Source organism: Apteryx rowi, unplaced genomic scaffold (genome assembly GCF_003343035.1).
Source record: "Apteryx rowi isolate R43461 unplaced genomic scaffold, aptRow1 scaffold_434, whole genome shotgun sequence".
NCBI classification, from domain to species: Eukaryota; Metazoa; Chordata; class Aves; order Apterygiformes; family Apterygidae; genus Apteryx; species Apteryx rowi.
Window position 1 is genome coordinate 556,057 of NW_020450688.1, and position 18,837 is coordinate 574,893.

An 18,837-nucleotide genomic window follows, 5' to 3' on the forward strand; every position below is an offset into this window, starting at 1 on the left:
TCTGCCATCAGCCCTCCAACCTTCCTGCGATGGGGCTGGGAACCTGTAAGCAGGAAGCCTTATACCTTGAAAGAAGCTTACAGAAAGATTGGAGCTCTCCGGCTGCTCTTTGGGGATAGCCTAGCTGGGCGTAGGTGTATATGTGCCTTTTACTGGCTGTGAGCATCTTCATGCAGGGTGATCTTCATCCCTAGAGCCTGACCTTTGCTCCCTTCACTTTGCAAGGCTTTAGCTGTGCAGCGGGACATAGGATCAGGCTGGTGTGGCTCAGACAAGAAGGGCAGTTTCCTCTGCTACAGAATTTCTTCAGGTGACTTGAGCACCCTGTGTTGGGATGCTGTGAAGACATAGTCTGGGAACAGCTGGTGCTCTGTCCCACTCAAGGTTTTGCTTAAACGTGCAGTCTGGTTTATTCTGTTTAAGCACCAAACTGATGTTGCTTTGCAAACTCAGGGACTGCAAACTGCTGGTGCATAGTGTTGTACTGCTGCACGCATGCGACTGTGAGGTTGGCTGTGTGTAGCCTCGGTTCAATCAGCTATTTAGCTCCTAACTTTCCTGTTTAGTTCGGTAAGTAGACAGCCATTTCAGTCACTTGCCTAAATACTTGGATGTGTATCCACAGCCCTAAATTCAGTGCAGATTATGTATGAGGAACATGTGCCTTTCGTGGCCTTGGTAAACTATCCCTGTGGCAATCCCTGGAGCTTGGTCTGTCTTTTGGGGAACAAGTGCCGTTAAGCAGCCTGCGAGTCTTGGCTTGTCACCGAAGGCAAGTTTCTCTCTTGCCCTGTCCTTGTATGCAGTGTATATTCCCTGTGATTTAAAAATCCCTGTGTGGGTGGAACAAGTGGGAAGGATGATCTGTTTCATTCTTTTTCTGCTGTGCTTGCTAATATTAGTTTGATTTGTCATTTCAGTAACTGTTATAGCTAGAGTTGAGATGAAAGTGAGTTGGGTCCCTTTTTACTGAATGCCAGAATGTTAGTTTGCTAATTTGAATGCTGAGCAATCTTCCCAGGTCAAATTTTAACTTGCCATTGTACTTACTCAGACCGGGTGATTGAAGTTCAGAACCTACAACAGCTTGTTCATGAACCTAGAGCCAGGTAAGTCTGTGATCAGCAGCTCACTGAGCACATGCTGGTGCTGAACACAGAACATAACATGGATTTATAAGTAACATGGACATGGAGGGGATCCTCTATCTATAAGAAGAAACAAAGCAAATTGCCAATAATGCATATTTAAAGCAAGTTGCCTTAGTGCCTCTTCAGAATTATTGTCCTTCTGTTTGTTTTCCAAGGAGGAAGAAAATGTGGTGGTGTCTACCTGTTGCTCCAGGTGTTTGAATGTGATAGTGTAGATGGGACACATTGAAGTTGTTGCCTTCTCAGCTGATCCATGTTACTTTAGCAACTTGTGAAATACCAAAAAAGAGTTATCCTGCTGCATGCTGAGCACGGCTCAGCATGGTATGTGTACATGCACACCGGCGTGTGCATTTTCTTGAGCTGCAAGTCTGGTGCCCTGCTTCACGTGGCTCGAGGAGCTGCGGGCTGTGGTGGGACCAGGCGCCGCTGCATTGCATGCAGCGTTGCCAGCAGTCGTGTTATCTGGTAAGCGTGGAGTGTCCTCTTTGCCGAAGCTGCAAGAGCTGGAAGGGCCAGTTCAGCACCGCTTTGGTGCAAGCGTGGCTTCTACAAAGGCACCAAGGTGCCCTGCTGGCAGGACATCCTGAGGCACAGGTGACGCTGCAGTCTTCTGTGGTGCTCTTCCGATAAAGAACAAGCAGACACTCAAGCGAGGACATCTGGCCAAATCCTGATTTATGACCCTTGTTGCTACCTGATAAGGCCTCTGCTGGGATATCCCGGAGCTCCTGCTGCCGTTCGGCTGCGGCCCGCGATGGCAGGGTCACACTGGGGAACGGTGGCAGATGGACAGAAATACTCCAGGGGAAAAAACTCAGCTGTTAGCACGGCTTGTGTCCTCCCTCTGCCCGATGCTGCTGCCTTGCATCGTAGGTACCACTTGCATCGAGTGCCCCGAGCGGCTTCGCGGGCTGCTGGAGCAGGGCTCAGTGGGCAGCTCTGCTGCCTCTGAACTCTCCCTAAATGGTGAACTAGAGATGCTTGTTACTTAAAAAGTTTTAAACAAAGCAAGCTTCATTTGTAAGTGGTTTTCAATACCCTGAATAACGTAGCAGGGATTTTCGTACTGTTAGTCTGCCTTGGATGCACCAAGAGGGAACTTTCTCAGCTCCAGTAATTGCCTCAGTATATTTCTGTGTTATTATTAGGCATTTAAAATTCCCGAGTGTTTTCTGCTGGCACAGAAAAGGGCCATTGGAGGAAAATCAATTTTTTGCTCTGAAAATAATAACAATTCCAGCTAATTAGAAATGAGTCATTAGATGAAAGCTGATCACTTCAAAAAGTCTGAAGGCATCTGTTTAGCAACTGGGCCTAGGCAGTATTATAAGCATCAGTGGTGTTTTATAACAAAGAGTGAATGGCTGAAAGGGAAGCCTGCTGGCATGCTTCCTTTCTGCCTCGGACTCTGTCCCCTTGAGCAAGTCAGCACGTACAAAATGAAGAATTAGATCTGGGCTCCAAGTGGGGAAATGTTTTTATTCAAGGTTATTGATTTTTTTTTTTTTTTTTTTGTTGGACATAAGTGGAAACCACCATGATAATGGTGCACGGGGTCGTCTGTAGAATCTTTCCAGTAATTTTAGGTGACGCATGGGTTATAAAAGAGAAGTGCTGCTGGCTGGAGATCTGGTGGACCAGTGGCTCGCTCCACCCTTGATGGGCAAACAGTGCCTGTCCTTTCTTGCTTCTCCATGGGGCTAATTTTTCCCCTTGATGATTATGATTCTCGCAAGCGCTCTCAGCCGGAAAATAGTTCTGGAAAAGTGAGAAAACCTGCTGCGAGATTTATTTGGGAAGGATTTACTTTCATTTTCAGAAATACCTTGTCTTTCCAGCGCAGATATAGGGGGAGAGCAATAAATTGCCTGGTGTGGCAGCTCTGGTTGAACACCACTTGTCTGGGCGCAGGCTACCAGGTGGGGTTGCAGTGCAGCGGTGGTGCGTGCGATTTCATTGTGTTTCAGGTTTGGTGTGATGCTTTTATTTATTATTCCGAGGTTGTTCTGCTTCCTCGCAGTCTGGTAGTACTGGCTTTAGCTGTAGCTGCGTGGCTGCTATGATTCAGGGTGCCCCGGAGGTGGTTTGTCGGTGCTGTACTCTATTTAAGCCAAGATAATGCAGTGTAAGGTTGCCCTCTCCTGGCATGTTCCTGCCGCAAAGCCGCAGCTCCCTGTTTCGGCAGCGTGGACGCACCGCTGAGCAGCGGGCCCTGCAGCCCAGGAATTTAATTTGCCTTTCGCAGTGGGACTTGTCATGAGACTCTTGAAGTCTTGTGTAAGAGACATCCTGCAGAGAGCCTGGCATTGAAGGCACTGAAGCCTGGAAGATATTTGCTTGCCTTTACTTGACTTTATAACTGTCCTTTTAATGATGACTTACGAGAGAGATGTTTAATGGACAAACGCAGCTTTAAGTCTTCTTTGGGGTAGGAGAGTCTGCTCTTCCCACAATTAAATTCCTAGCAGTACTTGGACACATCAAGTTTTAAACCTCAGTAGCTAAGTTTTTGTAGGACTGGCTTGCCAAGGTGGTGTTGTCAGAGCTGTTTAAAATCCGCAGGAACCTTGCTCCTGGGAAACCCTGCCTCTGACTTTGGGGAGGGGGGCTGGAAAGGGACTCTTATAAAATGGCCATTACAGCAAGGGCTAATGGAGCTATTTCAGACCTCTGCAGAGAAAAGTTACCTTTTTTCCAGGAAACATCAAGGAATTTACTTGGAGCTTATGCATTAAGATTTTTTCCTGCGTCTTGCAAAGCAGCAGACTCTGGTCTTACTGGGAGGAGATACAGGATTCGATAGGCAAGAGTCAATGCCAGCCTACCTGGCATGCCTGGGAAGTCTTCCCAGGGTGTTTTATGGAGTGGGAACTGGTAAGAACAGGCCGATGAGGGAGCTTCAACTCGTGCTTCCCTTGCTGACCAAAACATCATGATTTCTTACAGAAGTACTTCTGAGGACTTAGGGGAAAAGGAGGATGGTGCAGAAGATGGTCCCTGCTTCTGTCCCCTTGATGTCTTCCCCTGTTGCACTGTGGCCAGACCTGTCTGTGTTTGTTTGGTAGGGCAGAGAAGGTGATCTGATAAGATTGAGGGGCTCATTCCTCTCCTACCAGCTGGCCCGCTTACGCTCTCCAAAGAGCTGCTGGTTTTGTCTTAGCCCTGCTTTGTGCCTGTTTCTAACAAGCATGCATGCTGCTGCCAGGGGGCCGGGGTGCAGGATATCTCCTCTCCTCTCCCTTGTGTTTTTGACTCTTTGCCTGGGCCCAGCTGTGGTTCAGGCTGACTTTCTGCCATTTGCAGTACAGCGCTCGCAGCCTGGGGAGCCCCTTGGAGACCCCAAAACATCTGGTGCGCAGAGACATCAGTGGAGAAGCAGCTCATCCTCCTGGTCTGTGCTGTCATCTTGCGGTGCTTTGTGTTCTTGCAGTACCTCCTCTCCTCCCTGTGCTGAGGGTTGCTCCACTTGATGCTGACAGACGCTCCTTCGGGGCATTTTCCAGGGCCTGGCCTAATGCTAGAATACCCTCACTCCCACTTGTGTTGAAGTGGAGCAAGGAAAGACAACGCTGAGCATGTTTTCTGCTGGTACAGGGCTTCATTTTTGCTCTTGCTGAATGCAGCGGCTGTCTCCCTGATTTCCGTGGTACAGGAATCGGGTCAGTGTGGATGGTGACTTGGAGCGTGCCTCCATGTGCATGTCTTCCAGACCCAAGTGCCTTTGCTCCTGGAACGTCAGTGTCATTCCTGATAGGGCAAGACTTGCAGGAAGGGATAATGTGTTGTTTCAGACTGACGAAAACCTTAGAAAAAAAACCAGAAGAGCTTTTGGATGCTCAAGTGCTTCTCGAAATTGCTGGTTTGTATGCCTGTGTAACTGGGACATGAGTGGTAGGGGGGAGTGGAAATTCTTAATCCTGATTTGATTAGGAAGCCTTCAGGCAAAAATTGGCTTGCTAGGAAATGAGCTCAAGGCAAGAGAAGTTATCTTTGTCATTCTGCCCAGCTTTTTGTCTTGTTTAAAGAAGAAAATCTCTTTAATGGTAACTCTCAGCCTGCTGCCAGAGCACCGTCATTCAGAGCTGGTTTGCATCCCGCTGCGCCTCGCGACTTCTCTGTGGGTCTGAGCGAGCCGCGGCTGCATGGGCACGCGGAGCGCTGCGCTCCGCCAGAGCTGGTGAGCGCGACTTCAGAGGCAGCTGGAAAGCATCTGCTGGGGGTTTCAGCCTGGGAGGCTGGGATTTGCCCTCAGTGTGAGGGTCCCTGTCAATGTGTGCTGTTTTCCTGTTTCATTAAAGGTCCCCAAATAGTGATGCTGGAGCAGGGAGGATTTACGCCGAGAGAAGTGAGCTGGGAACTGCACATGGTGCTGGGGTGGGCCATGCACTAGGCTGGAGTTGGACTAAGGAGAGTCGTGGTCACTAAACCATTTCTGTTGAGTGTTTTATTTGCCGGTGAGTGGAACTGCAAGATGCTGCCATTCCTCCTCTGGGGTGCTGGGCCCTATAGGCATCTCTCCGCTGGCTCTGAGCTGCTTTCGGCCCCAGGGCCAGCACTTAAGGCACCGTCCTTGCCTGTGGTTATGCTGGGCACATCACCAGGAGGGAGCTGCATGCTTCTTCCCTTGCCTGGAGGCATGAGAGCAGGAAGGGAGCTGCTTTGCTCCTGGAGGGATACCAGCAAGTATTGCTCTGTGCATCTGCCCATCACAGCTCACATGGCAAAGGACCTTCTGCTAATGAAGGTGACTTCTTGTCCTGCAGGAAGGGAAAAGAGACAGAATCACACAATTTTGGAGTTTGGAAGGAGCCTTTGGAGGTCATCTAGTCCAACTCACAAAGCACAGACCTGGTTTTACAAAGGAAAAACAGACTTAGTGGGAAACGTTATATCTGCAATTAGGAATCCCAGGGCTAAGATGATGCAAGCTTCATTTGCATATCTATGTAATTGATTATAAGTGGCAGCTTTTTATAGCTGAAGTACGTAACTATCCTCTCCCAAGCATACTTGGTGCTGTGGCAATCTGCGTTAACCTGGGACGTGAGGCTCTGCACTGTGGGGGAGCAACGCGGGCCCTGAACCGTCTGGCAGCGTTGGCGGGGGTAGCGTGTACCTCAAGGGCTGCATCCTCCCTGTTTGGGGCTGTTAACACCCCCAGTGCCCTTGAGTCTGAGCCTCGCAGCAGCACTCAGCTTTGGCAGAGGTGATGAGATGTAGGTGGTGGTTGTAGTGGCTGTGCTGCTGGGACCCCCGCACTGTTGGAGCTGCCCTATGGGAGCTGGATCTACGGCAAGTCCCTCCTTTCCCAGGCCACCGCACAGAGGCTGACCTTGAAGTGGAGCTCTGGTATGTGGCAGGCGGGGAGGTGCTCAGTGCAGGAGGGTGCGAGGAGCATGTATCCGTGGCTGGAGGCAAGGCATGAGGTTGGTCTTGATGTGGCTTGACCACAAACGGATAGCAGCAGGACAAATCCAGTGTGTGTTTGATCCTGGGATCCCTGAGGGAAGGGAAACGGGACCCGCGAGCCAGCATGGAGATCAAGAGGAGCCATGTCCCCAAGGACAGAGCAGAGACCCCGCTGTGTGTGCTGTGTGCAGGGTTTCTCGAGACGCTGGGGCTGTCCTGCAGGAGCATGCTCCCTGCTCCCAGCTGCTGGCTGGAGGAGTAACTCGACCACGCAGCACTGTTCAATGCTGAGGGGGTTTTTTGCTATTTCTGCAGAGTCCACCTCCACGCTGAAGAGGAGGCAGCTATGCGTCATATTACATGGCATTTCCATTTTCTTTTTAGGCTGATCCCTATTTTGGAGCTCTGCATTTGAGCAAACGCATAGAAGGATGTTCAGCTCTTGCGTGCGCTAACAGCTGCCTCCCAGTGAATAGTCAGGGAGGGCAAATCGCAATTGCAGGGACAATAATAACCCTACGTGCTTATTTCAGGTGTTGGATTTTGCAACAAGAATGTTTCTGAAGGTAGCTTAATGGCAGGTAACAGGCTGTAATACATGCAAAACATAAGCTTCCAAAGCGAGTGTGCTCCATGGGACACGTGAGCTTGGCCAGTGAATCTGTGTGCCAGTGGGGAGGACGTGGCTGCAGAGCTGAGCCTGAGAGGGAATATCTATTGTTGAGGAGCGTGACAGCTCACATGTCGCCACCGGAAGGAAGCATAATGTGTCTTTGTGCTGCACAATTTCGTTAGTTTGGAAGGTGTGGGGGGCTCACAGGCAGAAATCAATTGCAGCTATCTGAGCAAAGTTCACTAAAGGCAACAATAAGATAATTCATTACCTGTATCCTGAAGACCTTTAAAGGTATCTGGCTTATGAGCAGTATTAAAGTGAGCAGCAAGTATGGTTTCCTTGGCTTTTATTTTAGGCTTTTTGCAGATGCCTCCTGACTCACTGCTTTTGTTTGCTGCTGTTGTCTTTAAAGGACCTGAAAGAGCCTTTGGGTATCAGAGAAACAGTCAAGCCTGCAGGAACTGATTCCTGCTTGGCAGCATTTGGGGGTGCTGGGAAGGGAGACAGGTAATCTGCCAAAAGTGACTTGTGGTGAGACCCTGTCACCTTGAGGAGTCTCAGTAGGGGCCGTGGCCACCACAGAGCCAGGGGAGGGCGGTGAGGCTGTGGGGTCAGCACGGGTGGCTGCCCCAGTGTGTCTGGGTGTTGCATTGCTGTTACCCCAGTTCTGTACTTGGTCCTGTGCATGCAGCCAAGTCTTCATGTCAATATGCTTGAGCCTTTCTTGCATTGATATTGCTGCTGTGCCTTGTGTTATCTAAAAGGTTTCCTCCATGCTCACACTGAGCAGTTGGGAATAACCTCCTTTCCCAGCCAGCATTCCTTCTTGTCATCTCCTTGTTAGCAGGATCTTTATTCTGCTGATGACTTCTCTGCTAAACATCATTGTTGCTGTCTGCTCCTTATTAGGAGTCATTTCTGCTGTCCATGTAACTTCCTAGTTAACTGTTAGTGTTTTGGGATGGGCACCATAGACACTGGTAAGGTACTTCAGCCAGAGTGCTGTGGAAGAGCTTGTTCTGCTGAGGTTGCAGCAGGTCAGTATGTCCCCGACAGCTGCTGAGCCCCTGCAGCTCGCCACACTTGTGCTCCCCCATCTGCGCCCTGACGCTTGGTTCGGTGTCGGGCTGATCCCCTTTCTCGTGTTCCACTGCAGGGAAACCGCTCGTAGGATGCTCGTTTGCAATCTGCCGGTCAGGTCCCCTGTCAAACGAGACAAAAGACCAATCTGTTTGTTGTTGATTAAAGTGATCAGAATGATTGAGTTGTGCAGCCATTCATGCAAGAGCCCACTTGGTAAGGAACAGTATCTCTAGTTAAAAGGAGATGAAGCCACCTATGTATTTTACATAGCAGTGTCTTTCTTATGTAAGAAGGAGTTGCAGTTTGAGCACACTGACAAAGCATTGCTCCTATTAGCACCTCTGTGTTGCTTTCATTCCTCTTCGGAACGCTTTCCAAAATACCACAAAAGTGAGATGGGAGATTTCCTCCGTCACTGAAATACAGCTGTTGCTAGTATTATGTGATTGTTCAACTGCAGTTTAGGATGAAGTGAAAGAATGTCACATGAAGTTCAAATAGGGATTTGAGGGAAGCAGATTCACTGGGGTTGGAATAAGACAGCAGCAATAATAGCACACCATTTGCAAAATGGTGTTTTACACCTATAAGCATAAAGGATTGATGATTCAGTGAACATCTTATCTTAGCAGCTGAGGTGGATGTTCCCAGTATACCTAAGATTCTTCAAAGCATGATGGAAATGGGTGGGATGCATGTCCCTGAAGCCCATGGTTTAGGAAGCCCCCTGGGCTTTTCTGCCCTGTCCGTGTTGATTTGCATTAGAGTTTCACTAGAGCAGATTCTCCTGGAGTGAGTCACTATAAACTACATAAAACTGTAACTATAAACTTTATAAAACTGTGAACTACAAATCTGGCAGATCAGTGATGTTTTCTGCCTTCAGCCCTGCAGATGAGCCGTTGGGGCAGTCCAGGCTCTGAAGGCAGTTCAGAGGCTTCTTGTTCTGAAGAAATCTGTCTCAGATGACAAAAAAGCCCAAATCTGTCAGAACTGGTTCTAGGAGTAAAATGTCCTCCCTTCTGCTATTTCTTATGAATTGCTGTTGTTAAATCCTTTTATATATCCCAAATTCCTGTCTTTGCCTTCCAACACGGACAGAGAAACATCCTCTCACTCTGCCCCAGGACAGGTAGCTCTGGGTAAACCTGCTGCAGGCTTCTTGCCACCTTGCAGGAAGAGCTCTGCCAGGCAGCATTGGGGGTTTTGCCATGCAGGCAGTATTTCTGGTTACCTGTAGAGCACTTGCAATCCCCTGAAAGCCCCAAAAAGGGGCAGTGTCTGCTCTGATTTGCAGCAGCATGATGTCAATAGAGTTGCACGATGTACATCTCTTATGCTGCCAGTATTTCAAGAAGAGGAGGAACATCCTTTTCCTTTTATAGCTGCAGTGACAGATTTGGTGAATTATGAGTATTTTCCTCTTGTAAGCAGAATTATGGTGTTGCCATGAACAAAGATGGTGCACTAGAGGCAAGTCTGTAGGGGATGGGACAGGCAGCGAAGCCAGTGCCAGGTCTTTGCTGCAGGTTGCTTTGGTCTGGTCCTTCTCTCTAGTGGGTAGGGAAAGCACCCAACTCTCCTTCTTAAAACATAAGTCCATGTGGGTCCCCTGCTCCCTCCTCTCCGAGGAGGGGAGCTATGTCTGAGCCACCTGGACGTCCTGCAGAGCCCTCTTTTCAGTAGTTCACCAGCCTTTTTGGTAGGACCCCTGTCCTGGGGTGAGGGTGATGCAGTCTGGGCACTTCACCCAATTCCAGCCTAAGCTTTCACCTGGGAGGCTCGAGGTGAGCGCTGGGTGCCACGAATGCAGCCTGTGCGAATGTGGGGCAGCGTGCAGTAGGTTTCTTATGGTGCTGCGCTGCCTTTTTTGTGCTCTTGAACAAACATGACACAAAACTAGCATGGGATGCAAAGAGACTTAATCCAAAGTCAGGTATGATAAATGCAATGTGGAGGCCTGGCCTTTTCTGTGTGAAATCACTTCTCACTCTAGTATAACAACGTTATATTGTCAGGAATGATGTTAATCATGACTAATAACCAGTGGCTTTTGACCTCAGTTACTATACGTGTAGCTTAAACTGAAAATGTGGCTTTGAGGATTCTAAACTAATCTCTTCAGGGAGAAATTCTCCCTTTGGCAGTAGCCCATTCACTATAAACTTAAATATTCATTTACAACTAAAGCTCGGCAAGTTCTTGGGGGAAAACAAGGAGCAATGAAAGCATGACAGGGTGATAAAAATCCAATTTATCATTTCCCCCGAATGTACTGATAGGAGTGTAAATTGCTGATGGAGCCTTCTCAAGGGAAGCGGCAGGTGTTATATTTAGCAGTGCAGGAGCCTGGCAGTGACTTGACACAACAGGCATCCATAATCAGCCCTGCTTCTCACATGAGGAAGGATGGAAGGGCTGCATAGAGAGGTCTTTGATGCAAGCGGAGGTAAAAGAAGCAGCGACGAGGCAGGGAAGAAAAGGACCCGATGGTGTAGGAGGCTGACATTGACTTCAGAGAGGATGAAGGAGATAGCTCAGCACTAGAATTTCTAAATAGGCTCTTCTGCTGTAGGACGAGGTTTCCAAGCCGTGGGGATAGGTTTATCTTGATCCTTTGTGAAGACAGCTGGAGGTTTGTTATTCTCACAGGCAAAACCGATAACGCTGCCACCAAGGTTCAGAGCTGTTAATTTGCAGCCAGGCTGTTGATATGTTAATAACCAGAGTCACTGGACAGTTGAATTCTCTTCTAAGAATTGGTGCAGTTTGTACTTTATTCTGGCAATTACTGGTGTTTTTTTCACTCTTGAGAAGTACAACTCATTACCATCTAGATGAGATTATGGAGGGTGAGATTGAGCAGGTGATCTTGGAGGCCCCAGGTGCTTGTCTTGCAGTGTGGGCAAACACTGTGACCTATTTGATCTAGGGCACCCAATTATCTGGAGGTTATGCAGGAGGATTGGAAGAGCTCTCCTGCCTAAATCTAATTTTTGCAGACTGCAGGGAATGGTAGACTCCATGGAGAGCAGCTGGATATTTTATCTCCTGCTCTGCATGTGACTGGCTCTGAAACTGGCTGGCATTGCTCATACCTCTTGTGACTCCACAGAGCTGTGGGGTTTCTTTTTCAGTGATGTTCTGCCTCCCTGAACTAGTTTCCGGCTAAGTGATCTCTGTTCTTTCTCCCCCCTTTTGTATCTCTTTCATTTTATGTCAGCTTAGCAAGCATCTTCCTTTTTGCTTGTGCTGCATGAACTTTGGGGGCCTTGACTCAGAGAAGCGTGATCCTGCTCCGTTTCATTGCTTAGTGTCTTGTTAGTAAGCTGGGCAACAGCATCAGCAAAACATGCTGTAGTATTAATGCCTTGATTAAAGCAACAACAACAAAAAAGCAAAGTTGCAACCAGCTGCGACCTAACCCCTGGTTGAACCAGTTTCCTAGCTTCCTCTGCTCGAGTGAGGAGGCCCAGCATGCCTGGATGGTCCAGCAGGACACTGGAGATGCTGTGTGCAATAGTCTCTTGGGACTGTCTCCATACACTTCCTTGCACACAGAATATTCCTTGGGGCGTTTCCAGGTAAAGGGGGAAGGGCTCCTGGGTCACAGTCTGCCTGCGGAGGATGGTTTACAGACAAGGCTACATGCTGTTAGGCTAGAGATTGTGAGAAGCCTGGAGGTACCTAGCTTCCATCTAGGCTATAGTCCCACATCATTTTTGGTGGCGGTGTTGGTTTCAGTAGCTTTTGCTTCATCCGCTGACATTCTTCCATGCTGGCACAGCCATGTTTGGGGTGGGGCAGTGAAACAGGGAGCTGCCAGTGGCACTCGCAACCTCTTTGATTGCAGCAGCAACCCCTTTTCCATTCAGACCCCTTGCAACAAAGTCCTTTCTAAGAATGGGCTAAATAAAGGTAGTATTGTAGCATTTAATATTAATAGTTTGGTGACTCCCAGTCATATCTGCTCAGTGGGCCTTCTCCTTGTTGCACCTGTACTAGTGCAAATCTCTTGGGAAAATGCTTGAGTCATGGTGGTGAAACTGGTGAAAATTCAGAAGTAGGTTCAGTTAACCCTGTAAAACTTTCATCTCATTTACTTCCAAGTGAGACTTTAGATGCCTGTTGACTTGGACCAGTATCTCCACTCTTGCTTCATAGTTGCTAGAGAGAAATGGGTATTGCCAGAGGTGGCTTGTCTGAATTAGGGCACATAGATCCTTTGTCTGTTTTCAGTGGGTCTGGCTCCGTCCTGTGTGGATTGTAAGGACACACTAGTAATAAAGAATAGGACTCTATTGGCGTATCTGTCCAAACCACTGGCTGCAGATTGGTTCTATTTTCTAGTTAGTGACAACTAAATAACTGGATATGGACAGCTGAAATGGTTGTTAAGACCATAGTTTGTATTTTATTTGAGTCACAAATAATTTCAATTCTCTTTCTTAGAGCTAAGTAATAAAAAATTAGTGTTGTGGTACAGCAGCTGTGAATTCTGATGGGCACAGAGGGCAGAGAAAGTGGAGAACATAAGTGTCCACTTAAATGGATTGCACAGCCGGACCTGGCAGCAGAACCAGAAAGGACCTATTGATAGTTTTTGGCAGGCTATTGAGAAACCTGCATAATAACTATGTCAAGGAAGTGATTAAATAAATTAAACCACAAGAGGGAAGAATGATTGTGTGCCTTTTTGTGTTGACTTATATGGAGAAAGTCCTTCCTATTGAGCCTTTCATTTGGAAGAAGGTCGCTTTTCCACTGCTAGAAATTAGGTCTTGTCAAAGGTCTTTGACTGGAAACGTAGTGGAATAATAGCATCAGTCACAAGGTTATCAATTTAGCAATGTTCACAGGAGCCCAGAGATGGATGTCTGAGTGGCTGAGAGGGGAAGGGATTTTCAGTCAGTCTTGGCCACCAACCAAAGGTTTCTGCTGATGTTCTTTGGGGTTGTATTTTTAGCCAGTGTATTTACATGCTACAACTTCTTCTGTGCCTGATTTGTGTCAGTAGAAAGATGCTTACCTCAGTATTGCTTCTTTCTGGGTCTCTTCAAGAATAAGCTCTGTAAAACACTGTTGCATTGTCCCTTTTCAGACCTGGCTGTGTCAGCAGAAGAGAAATGTCCCTACTTGCTGATATTCTGATGCAATAGTTCTTGTATCCTTTATTCCCCTTCCATTCAGAGATTTATAAAGGGATAATCAAGACCAAGTCTTTGTGCACGAGGTGAAGAGCAGCATTTGCATGAACAGTGGTAAACATTAGTGACTTTGGCTATTACAGCCCAGGCAACCATGTGCAAAATCTGTGTGTGGACTTGACTTTTCTAGCATGAACTAGAGGTTCCCGTGTTGTCCATGCTCCTGGCATATCTTTTAGGACTTGGCAATGTGAAATTTCCCTCTCTAGAGCATGTGAGATTTTTTAAAATCAGCTCATTTAGTGTATTTTTTCCCACTGCCTAATGGCACGCAATCAATGGCAAATGTTCTAGCTCCATTTTTATCATATATAACATATTTTCTTTTTTCTTTGTGAATAATATGGGGAAAAAGGAACTGTGGAATTAGACCATAGCTTTGAGCTTTTACCTAAGCCTCCTGATACCCTTTCAGGCCTTCTTATACATCAAAGGAAAACAAAACATGTACCCAAGTGAGCATCTAAAGGCACTTGAAATCTGAAGAAGGGCATGATAGAATTTTATGTCTGTTATTCTATTTACTTCATAACTGCCTGTGCCTGGAGAACATCACATCAAGTGCTCTCACCAGAGAGTGCAGGCAGAACTGTTGCATTTGACCAAACAGGAAATTTGTTATCCATGGATAATGTGGGATTTCTGTTGATATCTGCAAGGGCCTGGCACCTAACTGCAAGTGTGCAAAATTAAAAGTATATAACATTACAAGAGGAAAAACTGTATATATTTTTCTTCTTTTTCCTTTACATCTGCCTCACTGTGGAGGCTGGTGCTATGGTTGCTAACACCATTATCTGCCTTGAATAAGTTCATCTTAGAGATGCTCTGTTGACCCTTGATCAAAAGGCAGTTGCTGACAGAGATGGAAGAAGCACTTGGATGTGCCAGTTCTGACACTGAAAACACACTGAAGCTGTAGGAGTAATGAGGGTACCTTGCTGATAAATTCTTGACTAAGCCAAGGAAGGTCTCGGTTGTCATCTCTAGAGCTGCTGTGTTCAGTAAGAGGGTAGGAGGATATTTAAAACACCAGCGTTACACATCTTCAGAAGCAGCATTGTTCAAGTGGGGGTTGAAAGGAGCCTTGTGTTCTCCTTCTACACAGGGATGTGAATTTTCCCCTCTTTACATAAAATTCCCCGTATGGCTGCATAACGTCAGGTGGGCCCTAAATACTAAAGTAAATAGCTTCTTGCTACAGCTTAATCATCACTTTCTCCAAATCCCATTTTACATGTCCTGTGCTGGAAGGAGAGTCCTGGAGGTCCCTCTGAAGTGCTGTGCCAGAAGTTGACCCTCACAGATGTGGCTGTATGGAAGATTTTAGGCAGTGAGTTTCCAGAGAATATGTCAAGATGATGAGTGTGGATGTCTTCTGCTACCTGCTGAAAAAAGTAGGAGTTTCTAAAACAGCTGAATGGCTGGATATGTTGTGTTAGCTACTGGTGTTGGTAATGGAGCCTGAAAAATGAGGGCAATTAGAAGCTCTGAGTGTTATTAAAAGCTTAATAACTTCTGATTCCTACTATCCAAGGAGTAACAAGTCCAGCTGAGCTTAGAGACAGGCCGTGTGACAGAAGAGAGCAGTTCAGGCGTGAAGATGCTTCTCTGTGTGACTAAACAGCGTGGCGAGGATGAAAGCATGGTCTCAGCATGGTACGGGCTGGCCATTTAGTGCTCGTGCTGTTCCTGACTCCGCAATGGAGGGTCTCCAGAAAGCCTCCCTGGGTTTTAGTTTTCAAGCATGATGAAGTGTACAGTAGCTGCGAGATGATTATTTTTGTTCTTGGTTGTGCCATTACTTGGCAAGACAGCTTCGTGAGGGGCAGGAGGCTGTGCAAAACAGGTGTTAGGGAGTGAGTTTCCCCTGCTTTAGCTTTGATTTTTGCCTTTGTTTCTCCAGGTCCCTTTGGCTTTTTTTTTTTTTTCCTGTGCCACTTTGCATGCCCATGGTAATGTAATGCATACAAACATATCTATTTATTGAAGATTTATACTAAGTCATTAAATAATAAAGTCCAGGTTATCAAGGGTGGAAAGGAATCATCCTTACTGATAGGGTCAGCTGATGCTTTGCCCCCAGATTTGTGTTTGCCCCAGTTCTCCTCATGCCCTGCAGCTCTCGGCTGGACGCTCTGGAGATGTTAGAAGTCTTGGCTGAGCGTGTGCACACAGAGATTTACGGAGATTTCTGAGAATACTGTCGTGCAGAGAACGGAAACAAGTGCAACACGAGATTGATTCTAGTAATCCTCAGAGGCCCTTGCTGAAATCAGGGGAGAATTATTAATGGGAGCACGTTAATTCAGTGTTTTGTTCTTACATGAGCACTAGACTAAGGGGAAATTTAGGGGGGGGGGAAAAACCCCTCAAACTGAAACAGCCCTCAAACAAAAGGGTCTGAGGGCTAATATGCTGCGTGTGTAATTTTAGATTGAGGGCAGAGGTGATTTGACTTAAATGTAGCTCTCTCAGAAATTATACTGTTGGGTCCGTGGGCAGCCGCTCTGCCTTTGCCAGGGTGTCGCATCCATGCGTGCTCGGTAGATGGTGGTAAAGGAGCTGGTTAACGAACCGCTTTGGCTGATCCACCTCTGTCGTGTGTCCTCCTCTCCCAGACTGCGGCCCAGAAGAAGGGGGAGGACATCGCGTCCCCACTGCTGGGGGCTCCCTTCCCTCCCCCAGCCCCTGGGGTCACGGCTGCCCCGCTGCTGGTTGCGCTTGGCTGGGGCCAGCCCACGCGAGGGCCCCGGGTGCTGCCGTGGGTCTGGGTCCTGCTCCAGCCGTGGGCCCTGGGTGCTGCTGTGGGGCTGGGGCCAGCCCAGGGAGCTGCTGTGGGTCCGGGTCCAGCCCTGGACCCTGGGTGCTGCTGTGGGGCTGGCCTGCATGAGGGTCTGAGGTACCACTGTGGGTCTGGGTCTGGCCTGTGGTGCTGCTGTGGGGCTGAGTCTGGGCCTGGGCTGCATGAGGGCCTGGGGTGCTGCCTTGGGTCTGAGTCTGGTCCAGGGGGCTGCCATGGGGCTGAGCCTGGGGCTGGCCCATGCGAGGGCCTGGGGTGCTGCTGGGGGTCTGGGTCTGGCCCGTGGTGCTGCTGTGGGGCCGAGTCTAGGGCCAGTCTGCATGAGGGCCTGGAGTGCTGCAGTGGGGCCGGGGCTGGTCTAGGGTGCCGCTGTGGGTCTGAGTCAGGGTCCAGAGGGCTGCCATGGGGCTGGCCTGTGCGAGGGCCTGGGGCGCCGCTGTGGGGTTGAGTCCGGGGCCGGTCTGTATGAAGGCCTGGAGTGCTGCCGTGGGGCTGAGTCCGGAGCCAGCCCAAGGTGCCGCCGTGGCACTACTAAATGTAAATTTAGTGTTTCTGAGCCTTGATTATTTGCTTCTTAATTAGTAATGAGCAGAAGGTAAAGAGGAGACTTTGCATTCGTATGTGCTAAGTCACAGAGTTAGAGCATGTGTATATCTATGCTAATGAGTAGCCAGATTTATGAACAATTGTTGATTATAAGGTTTTTCTGCATTTATTCAGAGCAAGCCTGGGTCATAGCAAGGTTTTCTTGGAACAACGTTACCTAGTGCTGTTGCTGTTAAGTTGTGAGTTTGCGTCGGGGGTGTCAACCAGAGACAGCTTCGCGCTGGTGGCGGCTTTGAGGATGGGGCCGTTGGTGTTGCAGAGCTGGGCTGCCTCATCCCGGCGTGAAATGCCGTCGGAGAGCTCTGCCGGTCATGTGGCGGTCGCATTCCCTGGGGTGGAGGAAGAACAGCGCCGTTGTCTTTGCAATTTAGATTTATAGCTCAGGAATCAGTTTTTCTGTGCTTTTTGTCTCCTGCTTCATAGGTGTTTGCCTTACAAAAAAGGAACTTGTGAGCCCGTGCACGTTACCGTTCTTTAAGGTGAGGAGTTTCCTAAAAGAGCTGGATGGAGTGATCAGACTTGAACAGAGGGACTACAGCTCATCTGAGAAAACATGCACCGTTTTAAGGAAACATCTGGGTGAAAAATACTAGAAATGTAAAATGAAAGGTGTTTCATTTCCAGGGTGTTTCTTCCAGATGTTGAGATTCAAGCGCAAAGACAATAAATGTTTGATAAAACATTCAGAATTGCGTTAAAGCAGAATTGTCCTGTTCTTACAATCTTGTATGGGACAGCCTGTTTAAAAGCCAAAAGTACGATTTTAATACAAATGATACATTTCTGGCCATTGCTAATTGTTTTATTCATATTTCTCAGTGAATGGGTGGTAGTTTGATGCTGTAGTGAAACATGGGAACAGCTGCTGTGTTTCTGGAGTAGCCTGCTTTTTGATGTGACATTAAAAATTGCCACGGGAAAAAAATGTTCTGACATATTTTCAAGAAGCTAGTAAAAATCTTGTGTGCTGTTGATACAGACTGATGTACTCGGGACATCAGTAGCTGCAGGAATTTGGAACGTGTGTTGTATTGAGCCAAGATAATTTGCAAGACAAATTTTTAAAGCCATCTCTTGTTAAAAAGCAAGACTTAGTTTCAGGAATCATTTTTCTCGTGTGTTAGCTTTCTTGTTAGGTTTTAACATAATGACGCATGAATAGTAACATAATAGATGAAGATTGGCATCTTATTTTTTTTGTCATTTCTGTGGATTTTTTTGGTAGCCGTTTTTTGCGCTTTTAATGTACTGTACTAAGCTCTCTTTCTGTGAGTTGTTCTGGCTTCCCTCGGTGTGGGCAATGAAAAGAACAAAACCTGGCTAAGCAAACACAAAAATACAGAGGCAAGTTGTGTGTAAAATGCATTTTCTTAACAGCTTGTGGTACCTAACTAGATAGGCTATGACCTTACAGTGACTGACATGCTAGAAAGCAACCTTAGTTGAACCATGCGTGAGGAGAACGTTAGTACATTAATAAAAGATACATATTTTGGCTCTTTAAGCTGTCTGTTTATGCTTGAAAAGGCTTATTTTGATTATTCCATTTATTTCCATCTTTAGGGTGAATTATACATTCTTTACAAATCTGAGATTTTCCTGGTATGCAAAATCCTCTGTGGAATTCAGTGTAAACAAGATGGAGCCGGTGGGTGTTGTTTCTCATTCCAGCAGTGCTTTTGGCATGGAATAGTATAAATTGAGGAAGGAACAAAATGTAAGGAAAAAGCGAATCACTGGCCAAAACTAATTAAAGGCCTTCCAGGTATGTTTCTCTGGAAATGGCCCTTCTGCACAACCTTGAACAAATTATGCAGTTTTGCTTCTGGCTATCTCAGGTCTGAGATTTGCAAGGGGGCTGGGGTGAGATTGGGCTTAAGATGTTCTGGAGCTGCACGAATTCCCATGAGCTGCAGAAAACAGAAAGACGTGTTGTTATTGTGGGGAAATCTGGAGGCT

At 47.4% G+C, this 18,837-nt stretch overlaps 1 protein-coding gene and 1 long non-coding RNA gene across 5 annotated transcripts in view; both read left to right on the forward strand.

Moving 5' to 3' along the window:
• OSBP2 (oxysterol binding protein 2) overlaps positions 1-18,837 on the forward strand; it is a 164,355-nt gene that overhangs the window by 55,810 nt on the left and 89,708 nt on the right. The window lies entirely within an intron of this gene.
• On the forward strand, positions 14,654-18,069 carry LOC112971315. Its single transcript, XR_003255300.1, has 2 exons — positions 14,654-14,866; positions 17,302-18,069. It is a non-coding gene; the product is annotated as an uncharacterized LOC112971315 (long non-coding RNA).